Source organism: Borostomias antarcticus (assembly GCF_949987555.1).
Source record: "Borostomias antarcticus genome assembly, chromosome: 6".
Taxonomy (NCBI): domain Eukaryota; kingdom Metazoa; phylum Chordata; class Actinopteri; order Stomiiformes; family Stomiidae; genus Borostomias; species Borostomias antarcticus.
This window is the reverse complement of record NC_140239.1, coordinates 3,377,648-3,394,782: the sequence shown is the minus strand read 5'-3', so window position 1 is coordinate 3,394,782 and position 17,135 is coordinate 3,377,648.

The window sequence follows — 17,135 nt, the reverse complement described above, 5'->3', positions numbered from 1 at the left end:
TGGCCTCCTCATCTCTATTCAATTCAAAGAGGGCCTGTTCTACCTGGCTGTTGTTAGACAAGGCCTCCTGGTGTTGCTGGGCCAGAGAGTCAGAGAGGGCTTTCTCCACCTTCTCTTCCTCTTTTCTCTTTTCCTTCTCTGTCTTCTTTCTATCTTCCTCCTCTTTCTGTTTCAATTTCTCCTCCTCTTTCCTGGCCTCCCTCTCCTTCTCTTCTTTCTTTTCTCTCTTTTCCCTCTCCACCTTCTCTTCCTCTTTTCTCTTTTCCCTCTCTGTCTTCTCTCTATCTTCCTCCTCTTTCAGTTTCTGCTCCTCTTTCCTGGCCTCCCTCTCCTCCTCCTCTTCGTATTGGGGCCTCCTCCTCTCCTCTTCCTCCCTCCTCCTCCCCTCATCCTCCTCCCTCAACTCCCTCCTCAACTCGGCCATGTCCTTTCTCCACGCCTCTCTCTCCTTCACCTGTTCCCTTATCCTCCTGGCTTCCTCCCCCCTCCTCCTCTCCCCTTCCTTCCTCCTCCTCCCCTCTTCCTCCCTCAACTCCCTCCTGATCTCGATCACCTCCTTTCTCCACGCCTTTCTCTCCTTCAGATGTTCATTTCTCCTCCTGGCTTCCTCCCCCCTCCTCTCCTCTTCCTCCCCCCTCCTCTCCTCATCCTCCTCCCTCAACTCCCTCCTCAACTCAGCCATCTCCTTTCTCCACGCCTCTCTCTCCTTCACCTGTTCCCTTATCCTCCTGGCTTCCTCCCCCCTCCTCCTCTCCCCTTCCTTCCTCCTCCTCCCCTCTTCCTCCCTCAACTCCCTCCTGATCTCCCTCATCTGGCGGTCCACCTCTGTCTTTATGAGGACCTGCACCCTCTCCATGAGATCCTCCCCCACTGCTCTCTCCATCCCCTCATCTGTCTGTACCCCTCTGTCCTGTCTGTCCTTATCCTCCTCCCTCCTCCTCCTCCCCTCATCCTCCTCCCTCCTCCTCCTCCTCGCCTCATCCTCCTCCCTCCTCCTCCTCCCCTCATCCTCCTCCCTCCTCCTCCTCCTCGCCTCATCCTCCTCCCTCCTCCTCCTCGGCTCATCCTCCTCCCTCCTCCTCCTCTCCTCATCCTCCTCCCTCCTCCTCCTCCTCGCCTCATCCTCCTCCCTCCTCCTCCTCCCCTCATCCTCCTCCCTCCTCCTCATCCCGTCATCCTCCTCCCTCCTCCTCCTCCTTTTCGCCTCATCATGTTCCCTCCATTCCCTCTTCAGCCGGTCCATGCGCCCCTCCACCCAGTTTCTCTCCGTCCCATGCATTTCCAGCGTCTCCCTCTCCCAGGGCTGGCTCTGTCTAGCAGGCTGCTGGGAGGCTCTTCAGGGGGACGCACAGACAACCAGGATCACACTCATGATTATACACAGCCACACAATGCATAGTAGTACAGTGAGCAAATACATAATAATGGTACAGTACTTAATCCTATACATAGCTTCAGTGTTACAAGAACAAGATGTCACAGTGCACTTGCTGCTCATACATTACAGTGCAGCGCTCCTACAGTAGGTTGTATTCATTCATTCATTCATTCATTCAAACCTTTATTTATTCTCGAAAAGACAATTGAGGATTCCCTCATTTACAATGTCACCGAGATTACAAACACAATAAAACATGTGAACACATTAAAACATAAAACAGAAGAACACATTAAACATAGAAAAGAAATATCAATAAATAACATGAGAAAAAAAACTAAGAAATTTAAATTAGGAGACAGTTACAAGTATAAACACAAGTATAGGTATATTACAGAAAGCATACTAAAGCTAAAACGCACTTAACAACACAGGCCTATATTTAGATACAGCACATCACAACAAACAGGCATACCTACTGTAGCTGTAGAACTACTTTACAACACAGCAGAGTAGGCCTGAACCTAGCTGTGCAGCACCTTACAACATAGCTAGCAACACAGCACAATAGGCCTATATTCAGATACAACACACTACAACATCACAGTAGGCCTATCTGGCTAGATGGTAAATGTTTGTAAATGCCTTTCTACATTAATGGACAAAGTGCTTTACAAAACCTCTCATTCACACTCATTCACACACTAACGGCGGCAGCTGCCATGCAAGGTGCTAGCCTGCTCATTGGGAGCAATTTGGGGTTCAGTGTCTTGCTCAAGGACACTTCATCATGTGGACAGGAGGAGCCGGGAATCGAACCACCGACCCTGCGGTCATTGGACGACCCACTCTACCTCCTGAGCCACAGCCGCCCTTCAAAGATAACACTTTACAAAACACACAGTAGGCCGACACCGTAACACAGTATTTTTCCCAATAAACAATATAATTCTTTCATACAGTTTGACATAATCCAGTACTACCAAACCCAGCAGTGTTCAGATCAATATAGTCTAGTACAATGCTCTACAACACAGTATATTATCATGACTAGGCCTAATCATATTTAACTAATCTGAATCAGTCAACATAGGTGTATACAACAACATGTATACAACAACAACAACAACATGTATAGAACATGTATCTGAGTTGAAGACTCTTTCCCAGAATGATAATACTGTCTTCACAATAACTTGCAGAGCATTAATATAATCTGTCCTCATATATTCGCCTTTGTGTTAGGCTACTGACAGACACATGCGCCCTCAGTAAAACACCATGATAGTCAATGCCAAAGGTCAAATCTTTCAGACATAACTGAGAAGACATTGCTGACCGCTGCCCCCTGGTGTCTATGTGTAGTACTTGCTCTGGAGCTCTGGGGCCAGAGGTCTCTTGGTGATAGCGTACCTGTACTCTGCAGCCAGTCTGTAGGTCATCTGGTTGGGGGCCGTGGACCCAAGTAGGGGGCCGGCCCAAGCAATCAACCGTTGATAATCCATCTCTGTGGGGAGCTGGTCGTTGCGCCATTGAATTGACATGGAATAATCCATTGCCGTATATCTGTATTCAAAGAACAATATGTGTTAAATTAAAAATAGTACCATTTGATATCTTAAAAGGACCTGCTAGGGGGGTCTTTATTGGCCATGGTGACACTCACATTACACAGAGTGAGTGTACATAGCACACATTGATTGATTGATTGATTGATTGATTGATACATAGCACACACGCAACTTAAGGGGTTGTAGGTGGCAATTGGGGGGGGCGGGAGCTTATAATAGGAATCTCTAAATCTATATAAAAAAAATTCACTTGAATGAAATATTTCTTATTTCCTTTGTCATATACATGTTACGGGTCCAGAAAGTGTAGTGTGTTGTCTTCTTTGTGTGTCTCTTGTTTTGTCCGGAGGCCTGATTGAATCTATTCATGAGTTTCAAATGTAGTCCTAGACCTGCCATGTTGGGGACCAACACAGGTGTTTCAAATGAGTTAATGAGTTCTACTGCATAGGATTCTATCCAGTAGAGTCAATCAGATAAATTGAAACACCTGTGTTGGTCCCCAATATGGCAGGTCTGGGACTACATTTGAAACCCATGAATTGGGTAGCCTATATGCCGAGACTTTCTCGGTGTTCACACGTGTTCTAGGCCTAGCCTGTCCCTTTTAACGAGGGGGTTTTGGGGGTATCCTGGGCTTAGCCTGTCCCTTTTAACGAGGGGGTTTTGGGGGTATCCTGGGCTTAGCCTGTCCCTTTTAACGAGGGGGTTTTGGGGGTATCCTGGGCTTAGCCTGTCCCTTTTAACGAGGGGGTTTTGGGGGTATCCTGGGCTTAGCCTGTCCCTTTTAACGAGGGGGTTTTGGGGGTATCCTGGGCTTAGCCTACGTAGTGACGTTACTGGGCCCGCCGGTGTTTTTGTGAACGGTGGCGCGCGAATGTCACCGAGATGAAGAGATGAAGAGAAGAAGAGATGAAGAGATGAAGAGATGAAGAGAAGAAGAGCTGCATATTCGCTCCGAGTGAAAAGTGACAGACCGTCCAAATAACTACAGCTGCAGCTCATGAGTTCCATGCCTGTGACCAATTCTGTGGAAGATAATAAAGCTGTGTTGGAGAAAACGCCACCGTTGCCCCGGTATTTCCCTCAACTGAGTTATCAGTCACGTTAGATAGTTACGAGCAGTGCTCAGTTGGCTTGGAGCTAAAGCCAGCTGAAAGATAACAGACGGTCTGTAGTCTCTGCTTTCTTCAATTTGAGATGTTGTCAAAGAAAGCAATACAGAATACTTGTAGAAAATTACAACTCAAAATGCTGTCCATCCCCATTATGAACTTACGTGTTGTCTCTGTCAGTTTGTCAGATCCGTTATCCAATTCAAACCGCTAGATGATGATCACTGATGAACAAATGCAGAATGCAGATGGACTCAGATCACTGACTATTTAAGTGTCTGCTGCAGTGACGTCTACTAGGTTACCTGACATCATAAAAGCAGTGACGTCTACTAGGCTACATGACATCATAAAAGCAGCGAACACAGATCGTGGGCGGGGCTAATTAATTCATAACCTTTATTTAGCGGGAGTGTGGGGTCAAGTGTAACAGTGTTTACTCTTTTCTAAATAACTTTGAGACTAGTTCAGATAGATTAGTCATGTTTTGCTATACAGTGGGGAGCCCTTGGGGGTAGTAATCATATCCGCAGTATCTCAACGCGCCGACTCCGTCATTCAGCAATACCGCTCGCATGCCCATAGAGGGAGTAGTAATACTCAGGCTGTGTCCGAATGTCCATACTACAAACTATTTAGTACACTACTCCACGAAAACACGTTTAGTACAGGTCCAACGGATGCCCCACTGTCACCCGCCGACCACCCTGAGTCTGATAGACACCCCTGTGTCTGCTGTGGATGTCCAGTACAGCCACTAACCCTGTCCTCCTCCCTCCTCCCTAGCGTCTCTCCCTCTTATACTCTAAACAGGTCCTGTAGACATCCCCCTGTCTCCTAAAGGCCACCCCGTAGCAGGTCTCGGAGAACCCCCCACCACCGCCCCTCAGCCAAGGTCCATCAAATGGCTCCTGGAAAGGCCCCCTGACTCCTTGTGATAGCTCCTTTGTCAGCTGTCCCTATCCAGCCAACCCCACCCCTTTTTACTCTTGGCTCTCTGCTTTCTGTCTCCCCACCCCTGCTTTGCGGTATTCTCTATGAGCCTGTCCTGCTAAATGCTTACTGTGCTTTGCTATATGATTCACTTAGGCCCAAATATCATATTAGAGACGAGCTAACACATAATGGCCTACTATGTAGACAAACATTTTCTAGGAGATTGCTCGATCGTCTCGTTGAGGTCAGGGAAGAATTTTTACAGCTCACTTTTGTGGCCCCTGGGTGAAACTGTTTTTTTTGCTTCCCTCTATAATATGTAGGAGTGGGACCTATGCGCCTCCCCTCCCCCATTGCTCAAAAATGAACTGAAAAAAACTCACGGTACGCTGTTTGGTTTTGAAAAGAATGGCTGCAATTACCGCTTATTGCCAAAAGGTGGAGAGAAAGACAATGAAACTGAAATCCTTGAGATTGCCACTTCAACATTACAGTTTTTCACAATTGATAAACACAAAAACTAATACTCTAAACCAAATGACCAGTTCCCTAAACACATTTAATACAACTAGCCCCCATTTGCCAAAACCATAAACACATTTCACCTATAGACACAATTCACAAAAGTCAATCCCCTTTTCTCATAACTCTAAACACATTTTGTCTTGATAAAACAGCAAAAAACTCTGATCAAATGTGCACATTGAAGCTCATGTGATGCAAAATGCCGCAGTCAGCAAAGGTTGAACACAATGAACACACCTGGTGTCATTGATTAAACACAACGACTCAAAACTGAAGACACTTGTCGCAAATGATGTGATCTCACCTATATAGACCAGTGATGTGACCTCACCTATATACTGTAGACCAGTGATGTGACCTCACCTATATACTGTAGACCAGTGATGTGACCACACCTATATACTGTAGACCAGTGATGTGACCACACCTATATACTGTAGACCAGTGATGTGACCTCACCTATATACTGTAGACCAGTGATGTGACCACACCTATATACTGTAGACCAGTGATGTGACCACACCTATATACTGTAGACCAGTGATGTGACCTCACCTATATAGACCAGTGATGTGACCTCACCTATATACTGTAGACCAGTGATGTGACCACACCTATATACTGTAGACCAGTGATGTGACCTCACCTATATACTGTAGACCAGTGATGTGACCACACCTATATACTGTAGACCAGTGATGTGACCACACCTATATACTGTAGACCAGTGATGTGACCTCACCTATATACTGTAGACCAGTGATGTGACCACACCTATATACTGTAGACCAGTGATGTGACCACACCTTTATACTGTAGACCAGTGATGTGACCACACCTATATACTGTAGACCAGTGATTTGTCCCGTATCGGGATAATCCCACGGGGAGTGGGGTCCCATGGGTCTGAGTCTGACGGGGTCTGGGAACGGAGACTAATGACATGATGTTACACTCTTGTACCGTAGGTGGCGGTATGCACCTCTAAGTTGTTTGGGATCCGCCAGTAAACCCAGAGAAGAAGAAGACTGTTCAGATTTCACACTGGTAGCATTTCCTAATGTTAAACCGTAAAAATGCCCAAGCTACAGCTATTCAGAGATTTTGTCAACGAGCGATTAGCTTTGGCAGCTTTGGAGATATTTGGACAGTATGAAAAAATGCTTGCAGAGTGCCAAGAAGAAATCTGTCTTTCCCAGGAGAAATGCATAGAACTGCAAAGGATTTTGGACGTTGTTATTCAACCCGAGCTCAAGCTAACAGGTATATTTATATTTTATATTTATACCCTCATCTGCAGTGGTTAGAGTCACTCATGTTCTCATTTAAATGTGCCCATTGATTGTTCTCTATGTATATCTATATAGGCTACTATGGGTTAGGGGTCTTCCCAGCCGTATTTCATCTTTCTGCTATATGACTGCCTATTCAAGTCATCATTGGTTAACTGATCAGCTTAAATAGACTATAAAACAGTTATAACTCATAATTATAGTCATTAACCAGCTATCCGTTGCTGCCTATCCAGGCAACCTGGCTATCATTGCTAGAGCTAGGTGACTACGACGGCGTGAGCTTAAGCTAGCTATCTTACCTACACACAATAAACATGTGACGTTATAATGCTGCATAATAAAGCATACACTAGCTAGCGTTAGCCCACTGTGCAAAGCTTTCAAAGATGGCTATCCATTCATTCATTCATTCATTCATTCATTCATTCCAATGAGCAGGCCAGTAACATTTTTTTTTATAGTATAAGTATAAATACAAACCTCTTGTTTGCTAGGTGAACTTTCACCTAAAAGTATGTTTTTTCTGCCTTTTGAAAAACATTCCTAATAAGAAGATGCGGCCACTCAGGCAGGATTCCTGACTTGATTCCTTCCCTGTGATCAAAAGGACTATTTGTCAGAAAACCATCATGATGGTTCTCTCACTAAGGGAATTAAGGGAAGTGGGCATGCTAAAATGGATGGTAAATTGACTTATATAGTGTTTCTATCCAAAGCGATTTACAGTGGCCTCTCATTCACCCATTCACACACCAATGCGATAGCAAGGTGCTAGCCTGCTCATTGGGAGCAATTCGCGGTTCAATGTCTTGCCCAAGGACACTTCAACATTTGGACAGGAGGAGCCTGGATTCGAACCGCTGACCCTTCGATCATTGGACGACCCGCTCTACCTCCTGAGCTACAACCGCCCCGCAATGGAATGGGATGCACCCTATGAGTCTACTCTGAGATTACTCTGCACTTCAAGGCTTGACCCCAAATTGAATTGTTGGAAATTGCCCGTAAAAATGTTTTTGTAGACATGATTACTGGGGGTAATTCTCTCATCTTATTATGCTTGATAAAAATTACTGTTTGGACTGAAATCAAATTCTAATGTGGCTGTGGTTAGCTGTTTTAAAAAAACAAACCCTTCTCTTAAATGGATTTCCCTGGTTTTCACAGTTGGACATGCTGGGTTGTAGAATAATGAAGTAGGCTTCATCCTAATACTTCTCTTCCTTTCCCCCAGATGTCCAACAGCTCTCTCTCCCAGAGGTCCAGCAGCTCTCTCTCCCAGAGGTCCAGCAGCTCTCTCTCCCAGAGGTCCAGCAGCTCTCTCTCCCAGAGGTCCAGCAGCTCTCTCTCCCAGAGGTCCAGCAGCTCTCTCTCCCAGAGGTCCAGCAGCTTTCTCTCCCAGAGGTCCAGCAGCTCTCTCTCCCAGAGGTCCAGCAGCTCTCTCTCCCAGAGGTCCAGCAGCTCTCTCTCCCAGAGGTCCAGCAGCTCTCTCTCCCAGAGGTCCAGCAGCTCTCTCTCCCAGAGGTCCAGCAGCTCTCTCTCCCAGAGGTCCAGCAGCTCTCTCTCCCAGAGGTCCAGCAGCTCTCTCTCCCAGAGCCCCCGCAGTTTAAAGAGGAACAGGAGCTGTGGACCAGTCAGGGGGGAGAGCAGCTTCGAGGGCTGCAGTCTGATACTACACCCTCCATATTCACTTCTCCCAGAGAGAAAACCCACTGTGATCCAGAAGACTGGTCTCAACTCCCAAGTCTTGACCAAACTTCAACTGTGGAGGAGAGAAAAGGAGACTTTCTACCCACCAACACAATCGAGGTACAAATCAAAGTAGAGTCTGATGAAGAGAATTATGGAGGACCAGAACCAGGCAGTGACTCTCAGCCCACGTCTGTAACTCCAGACTGTCCTACAGCTCAGAGATTAGAAGAGGAGGAGAGAGGAGGGGTGGTGCCAGATCTAAAGCTGAAGTCAAATAGAGCAGAGGCTAAGTGTTCTAGTGTTCCCAGCCCTGACACCTGGCTCAGGAACAAAACCAGCCCCAGTCCCTGGACCAGGCCTATTCTCAGCTCCCGCTCTGGCACTGAGAGTGAAGATGTTTCTTCTGGGGAGGCTGAGAGCAAGACAACAGAGAGACCATATCAGTGTGAGGAATGTGACAAAGCTTTTAGTCAACAGCGTAGTTTAATCAAGCATAGAAGAATCCATGCAGGAGAGAAACCATATCAGTGTGAGGATTGTGACAAAGCTTTTCGTGGAAATAATTTGTTAGTTATCCACAGAAGAACCCACACAGGAGAGAAACCATATCAGTGTGATGAATGTGACAAAGTTTTTAGTCAAAAGCGTCATTTAGTTGGCCATAGAAGAATCCACACGGGAGAGCAAACATATCAGTGTAAGGAATGTGACAAAGCTTTTAGTATTAGGAAAATTTTGGTTAGGCATAGAGGAGTACACAGAGGAGAGAAACCATATCAATGTGATGATTGTGACAGAGCGTTTAGGCATAAGACTACTTTAATCAACCATAGGAGAATCCACACAGGAGAGAAACCATATCAATGTGATGATTGTGACAGAGCGTTTAGGCATAAGACTACTTTAATCAACCATAGAAGAATCCACACAGGAGAGAAACCATATCAGTGTGAAGAATGTGACAAAGCTTTTAGTCAAAAGGGTAATTTAGTCTCCCATAGAGGAATCCACAATAAAGAAACCATATCAGTGCCAGGATTTTGATAAACTATTAGTTGAAAGAATATTTAGTTTAGAAGAATGATATCAGTGCCAGCAATGTGACAGAGTTTAGTGAGTAGAGGAGTTTAGTTTTTCCAGAGAAGAATCCACAACAGATACAGTAGAAACCGATAGAAACAGAGAGAGGCAGTGAAGTTGCTGTTCAGTGGAAATAGCCTGCTTTCCCACAGACCTCAGAGTGGACAGATGTCCACAAACATACTTCAGTAAAGCCCTGAATGTATTCAGAGGGATCTATCTTCTTAAATCTTTTTTTACAATCCTCTTTTGTACTGCGCTTTGGGTTCCAGAAATGTGCTTAATAAAATGTATTTATTATTTATTATTATTATTAGTAGTAGTATTATTTCTCATTTGTTAATAAAGATTAGTCTACAGTGCCCGTGGGGAACGTGTGGTTTCGATCCACCGATCAATTTTCATACACTTAGCAAATTGTGACATTGTGAGGTTATCAAATAATGTTTGGATTCCAGCTGAAGTGGCAAGTGTTGACAGCTTTTATACAGATAGACATTTTAGATTTCATTCTTACTTTGGGTTTATTAACACACAAGGGAATTATAAAATAATGTAGACCCAAAGACTAATATACTAATAAATCAAAAAAGGTTTCCATTTCATTATCTGCTTTGAAAACGCTGGTTCAACTATTATAAACAAGCTGTGAAGTCTATTTTAACTTGATAGGAAAAACACATTGAAGTAGTGACTGTCTGAAATATACTACCTAGCAAAGGATCATATTGTAGCGAAAATTTGAGAGAATAAATGTAATTGTATTAGTCACTGGTAAATGAATATACAATTGCCATATTGTGACATAAGGTTGCCAATTGATGTTTGGGTTCCAGCTCAAATGGCAAGTGTTGACATCGTTTTCACCGTTGGAAGAGGGGACATTATGCAAAAGTCTGCCGATCAAACACGGTAGAGGAAATAAACATGGCCGACAGTGACAGCGAAGGGGACGTTGCATTACTGGACTCCATCAATGCAGAGGATTCTGAAATCCTGCGGCTGATCAACCTCAAACTAGCTGCCACAGAGACAGAATTCAAAATGGACACAGGAGATGTTGTGACAGTAATCCCAGCAAGCCTGCACAGCCCAGGGAAGTTCAGCGAGCTGGAGAAGACAGGGAAAACCCTGCTAGGCCCAGGACAGCTCCCTGCTAGGCCCAGGACAGCTCCCTGTTAGGCCCAGGACAGCTCCCTGCTAGGCCTAGGACAGCTCCCTTTTAGGCCCAGGACAGCTCCCTGTTAGGCCCAGGACAGCTCCCTGCTAGGCCCAGGACAGCTCCCTGTTAGGCCCAGGACAGCTCCCTGCTAGGCCCAGGACAGCTCCCTGCTAGGCCCAGGACAGCTCCCTGCTAGGCCCAGGACAGCTCCCTGCTAGGCCCAGGACAGCTCCCTGCTAGGCCCAGGACAGCTCCCTGCTAGGCCCAGGACAGCTCCCTGCTAGGCCCAGGACAGCTCCCTGCTAGGCCCAGGACAGACACAGCTGCCCTTACAAGGGACATTCTCAACCACTCTCAGTAAAGGAAATGCACACACAGCTCAGGAAGTAACGGGTCTCAGACTCCCACTGGGCCGCCCTGCCATAAAAGCACTTGGCTTAGGCAGTCTACTCCAACCCTCTTTAAAAAAAAAAGTTCTGTTCTTTAGAAAGAGAAGAAGCAAAAATAGTGTCTGGAAAGGGAACGCATTAGGTTTACATGTGAAGAGGTGCTTAGTATGAATTCTGGTCACGTGGGGTACAGGGTGCTTACGTGGGATACAGTGTAGTTATCATAGACCGATATAACCCATTCTGATCCACACTCCAGCTCAGTAGGTGGTGGTAATGTAAGTAAGGTAAGGTAAGTTGTTTGCCAACCGCCATAAAACGACAGAAGAAGAAGAAGACGTTGGACGTCGCGAACGCGCCGGAAAAGGGGCGTGACGGAGTGATTGCGGAATAAAAATAAAGTAGCATGGAGGCCAGTGGAGATGTTCCGGTGGACATGGTTGCGTCTGTTTTATATGTTATCCAGTCTCTTTTTCAAACTCAGCGCCGATGGAACAGTGTCCGAGTGCTTGGACGGAGACGGACGGAATTCGTGGCTGAGATGACCCAGAGTCTGACCCAGAGTCTGACCCAGAGTCTGACCCAGAGTCTGACCCAGAGTCTGACCCAGAGTCTGACCCAGAGTCTGACCCAGAGTCTGACCCAGAGTCTGACCCAGAGTCTGACCCAGAGTCGCAGAGGTTACCGACGGAGGCGACAAGCATTAATTGCCTCCATGATGGCTGTTATGGACAGTGCCCGGACAGGTCGTAGTATCTGGGTCCGAGATCGAGCCCACAGTGCTTGGTCAACTATACAACATTTTGACGACGATCAATGGAAACTCTGCTTTCGTATGTCACGGGCAACATTCGACTATCTTGTCGAGCTCCTTTCTCCGGCCATCACACGGCGAACCACCCACCTCCGCAGTCCTATAGAACCACCCCGCAGTCCTATAGAACCACCCACCTCCGCAGTCCTATAGAACCACCCACCTCCGCAGTCCCATAGAAGCACCCCGCAGACTCGCCATAGTCCTGTGGTGGTTCGTCACCCCGGGGGAATATCGCACGATTTCTAGTTTGTTTGGAGTTGGAATAGCCACCGTGTGCAAGCTGGTTCGTCAGGTAACAAATGCATTGGTGGATACGCTGTATAAGCGTTTTATTTCCCTTCCGACTGGACAGCGCCTTGACGACACCGTTCGAGGGTTTGTGGAGCGTGGTTACCCGCAGTGTGCCGGTGCCATAGACGGGACACACATTCCTATAAGTGCCCCCAGGGACAACCCTGTCGACTACTACAACAGGAATGGATGGCATTCCATTATCCTCCAGGCTGTGGTGGACCACAATCTCTGGTAAGCGTAACTTTATGAGAAAAATACTTTTTTTCCTCTCTTGATTTTTACTGCCACTTAAAAACGCTTCTCTATCCTATTTAGTTTCACAGACGTCTACGTAGGTTGGCCTGGATTTACCCATGATGCCACGGTGCTTGCCAATTCACACCTGTTCATCACTGCAGAGGAGCGCCAACATGGATATCTCTTCCCCAGAGAGGTAAATGCATACAAGGGTTTATTGTATAGAGGGTTTTCACGGCCGGCCATGTTGGAGGTTTAAGCTTAGGTTTAGCAGGTGTAAGCTCAGGTTTAGGCTAACAACTAGATAGATAGATGGATAGATAGGTCTATCTACCTGTGTATTGATCTATCTATCTATCTAGCTATCTACATTCAGTAGCTTCAACCTCCAACATGGCCGACTGATGACGGGCAGTGAAAACCCTCTATTGGACAAGGGGTGTGTTCTTCAGACTATAAACTGCTATCCAGCCATCTGTGTCAATGTAATGTTCTTTCCCTGTAGAAATCCAAGATGGTGGACGGTGTGGAGATCCCTTTGCATCTCATCGGAGACGCCTCCTACCCGCTGAAGCACTGGCTGATGAAAGGATTCGCCCATCAGCATCATCAACTCTCTGAAGAACAAGCGCTCTTCACCCACAGCCTGGGTTCAGCCAGGAACGCCGTGAAGAACGCCTTCGTCCGACTGAAAGGGCGCTGGAGATGCTTAATGAGGCGGAACGACATTGACCTCAACCTGATGCACAACGTTGTCACTGCCTGTTGCATTTTGCATAACGTGTGTGAAATGCAGAAAGATGATTTTTTGCCAGAGTGGAACGTTGAGGTGGACCAATCGGAGGGTCTGAGTCAGCCGCATGTGGCTGTGTATGACGGAGAGACACCTGACTCCGCCCAGCTCGTCCGCAACGCCATCACACACAACCTGGCAGCCATGTTATCAGAGGGAAGTGTTGACGCTGTATCGGAGTGCCTTTTTGAATCATGATTGTTGCCGTTATGCTGGAACTGTAGTCTCTCTCCAGACTCAAAGATTACATAGAATTGCTGCGCTTGGCGTACTAGAGTCTGGGCCACTTCGCCACCCAAGCTGGTGTTCTGAGGGCGTATCGATGGGTCAAAATTGAGTGACAGGTCATAGCAGCAAATGTGAGGTGCTAGCCCAGGTTAGATGGGCGGGGCATATCTCTGGGTGAGAGCGCCTGATCGCGAAAGTTGTTACGGATTGTCGTCGCTGGGATTCCAGTGCTACCAGTGAATTGCCAGGATTTGAGCACCAGATTTTAGCATGAAGTGTCCCAGACCCATAGAGATCTGCAGGCTCCTCCCACCCACAGGCTCCTCCCACCTAGGTGCAAAACAGCGGTTCAGGCGTTCCTTTGTGCCAACAGTCATCAGACTATAACAGTGCCCGAGTGTTCTTGAGTGTTGTACATGTATATACATATTTATTTATACAGATTGTATGTATCTATATATTCTATTTTATACTTCTTGTACTCTTATGTATATTCTTTACATTCTTTACTATGAATATTCTTTACTTCATGTTGTACATTCTCACTGCTGAAATGCCCAAATTCCTCCCCCCCAGGGATTATTAAAGATTTGTATGATATTTTTGATTCACTATTTTTAATAATTGTAGTAGCAGACATCTTTCACACGTGACATTTTCAACATCAATAAAATACTCAAACCAACAAGGCTATTGGTGGTAGACAGCAAGTATTTAATTGAAATGAAATTAAAAGAATAAGTACCAGCTCTATTGCATTATTGTAACATTGTTTCTGTAGGGGTTATTCTACGTTTTTTCTCGTTGTCGTACTGAACACAAATATACAAGGAACATTCAGCTATCACAGATTGCACACTAGATACTGTAGTAATGCAGTCTAATACAAGACCACCAAAATAATTCATGATTTTTTTTTCTCGATCAGTCCTTCAATTCCATAAAGAGTACAAAAGTCCACCCAGAGTCTAGGAATTATCTCCAGCACTCCTATCATAACTGTACACATATCTGTCGCTCAGGGCTTCAAACAAATCATAAGACAATGCCTTGGGAAAAGAACCAAAAAAACAAAATAATAATGCCAAAAACATGTACATTGCACTGACACAGAAAGTCAGTTGTGTTAATAGACATGCAACAAGTAACAAAACTTGCTGAAATTACAATAACCCCCCCAAAAAAGCAAAACTTTAAAATCAGTATAATTGCATAAATACTTTATACAGTTCATTTCACTGTGGAGAAATGCAGCCTCTCTTAAAAATGATAGATAGCCCACAACATAACATTGCATTCAATAAAAATCATGATTCCATTTCCACGTTTTTGGACATGAGAAGGTGCACAGGAACTCAGAATGATATATGCCATCTGTTTTTTTATGCTGCTTTCTGGCAGCCAAATCCTATCAGTTAGATGTTATGATTGCACGCTAGATACAGTACATACATGTAGAATGATATAACAATAATGAGTGCATATTCAATGGCAGGGGGCAAAAAGGGGTAGACTGGGATTCCTAACCTACTGCACTGGTGTAACAGCTCTCTAGAGGTGCTCCTATGTGTTTGAGACTCAACAAGTCAAAAAAGTGGAAATTAAAAAGTTTGTAAATTAAAAAGTTCTTTCTAGTAAAGAAAGCAGCACTTCAATGCACAGTTGCCCACAGCATCGCAGATAGGACACTCAGCCCACGAGGAGGAATAGGCGTGTCATGGCGTCCACACAGGAACCTGCCGTTCAGGACTAACACTAACCAACGCCACGGTATCTAACACCAAGAGGGAAATGTGAAAACATCAATTTCTCACAACAAAACAGGATGGATTTCATGCTACAATCCTCTTCCAGATATATTGATCCGTGTCCCTAAATGATCCAGTTTCAACGTCCTAACGTCAACAAAAATCTAGTTGCCAATGTCTGATGGTGGTTGATATGACGGACATACAACATCTCTCAGTCCATGACATCTTCCAATACCAGATAATGTCCTTTTAAGGTTATTTACACGTCATACTGTATGACCAACATTCTATGTCATCTCTCTTTCTATGCTATAATAGCAGAGTGAAAGTAAAGAGTTGTGGGTATTTCGCTACGGGTGCATGAGTGAAGGAACATTGATACTGCTGCTGCGCCTAGCCACCTACGCTAAGGTCAGCTAGGTTAAGTTTGCTATTTTACTGTGCCTGGCGGTCAGGACATTTCGTAACAGATACACTCCAGAGAATATTAAGCTATATTACCATTTTCAAACCTACAGTTGGGTCATGGAAAATGTCAGCGCAAACCAGTGACACGTGCAGGTGGAGATGAACGGGGAAAGAGAAGAAGAATCCCTTGTTTGTGTGCAAAGTGTTGGAGCCCAGGAGAATGACATGCATACAGTAACACAGGGATTGAAGGGAAACAGAATTGGACTACTGTAACGTTCATATTACATTTCACAGATGATGAACCCATGATGTGTTCCTTCTAAAAGACGCACAATTAACTCTTAAATCTCTCGGCGAAAATTTTCAGTAAAATGTGACCGTAAAATGAAGTAAAAACTGAAATGATTTCCCCCATTTTTGACAAGCAGCAACAACCTTAACAGGTCCTAAAACTGGCAAAGTATTACAAATTAACAACACCTTTTAGACCGTAGGATAGGTAAAAATCAACATACATACCACAAACATGATATATCAAAGCAATTTGGCAAAAAAAAAACTAAAAGACAACAATCTCACTTTGATGGCGATGGCTTGATACTGTGGGCAACACCAATAAATCACGTTGTAAACAAAACCCAAAAACATCTAAGAAATGAAGAAATTGCATAACTAGACGCACTAGTAATGTCAACCCACATACATTTATTATTAACATTCATATTTCCCCATAGTATTCCCTCTGGGCTTCCGTGATCAGTGACATAACAGACTAAACACAATCTTTTTTGTTTTATAGCCAAGAGTGGTTAGTCACAACGCTATGTTACAGGCAATGACTTTTTCTTCTTCTCAGTAACCATTATTTTTATTTTCTCTTCGCGTTCCTGCTCGAGTTAAAAAGGCCATTGTAAGTATTTACAATATAAACAAGTTTATCTCACGTTCCGAAAGAGGCTTTCTTCCCCAGACTGTTGGTCTACAAGCTAATTAGCCGGCATGTCCTTTTTTACCTTCTTTTTAATATAACGAGTGTGGACCGTGAAAGCAGAAATTAGATCACTAACGAACCCTAGAGCTCTGAGATCACTAACGAACCCTAGATCTCTGAGATCACTAACGAACCCTAGATCTCTGAGGTCAATAACAAACCCTAGATCTCTGAGGTCACTAACGAACCCTAGATCTCTGAGGTCACTAACGAACCCTAGATCTCTGAGGTCACTAACGAACCCTAGATCTCTAAGGTCACTAACGAACCCTAGATCTCTAAGGTCACTAACAAACCCTAGATCTCTGAGGTCATTAACAAACCCTAGATCTCTGAGGTCATTAACGAACCCTAGATCTCTGAGGTCATTAACGAACCCTAGATCTCTGAGGTCATTAACAAACCCTTGATCTTTGAGGTCATTAACGAACCCTAGATCTCTGAGGTCATTAACAAACCCTAGATCTCTG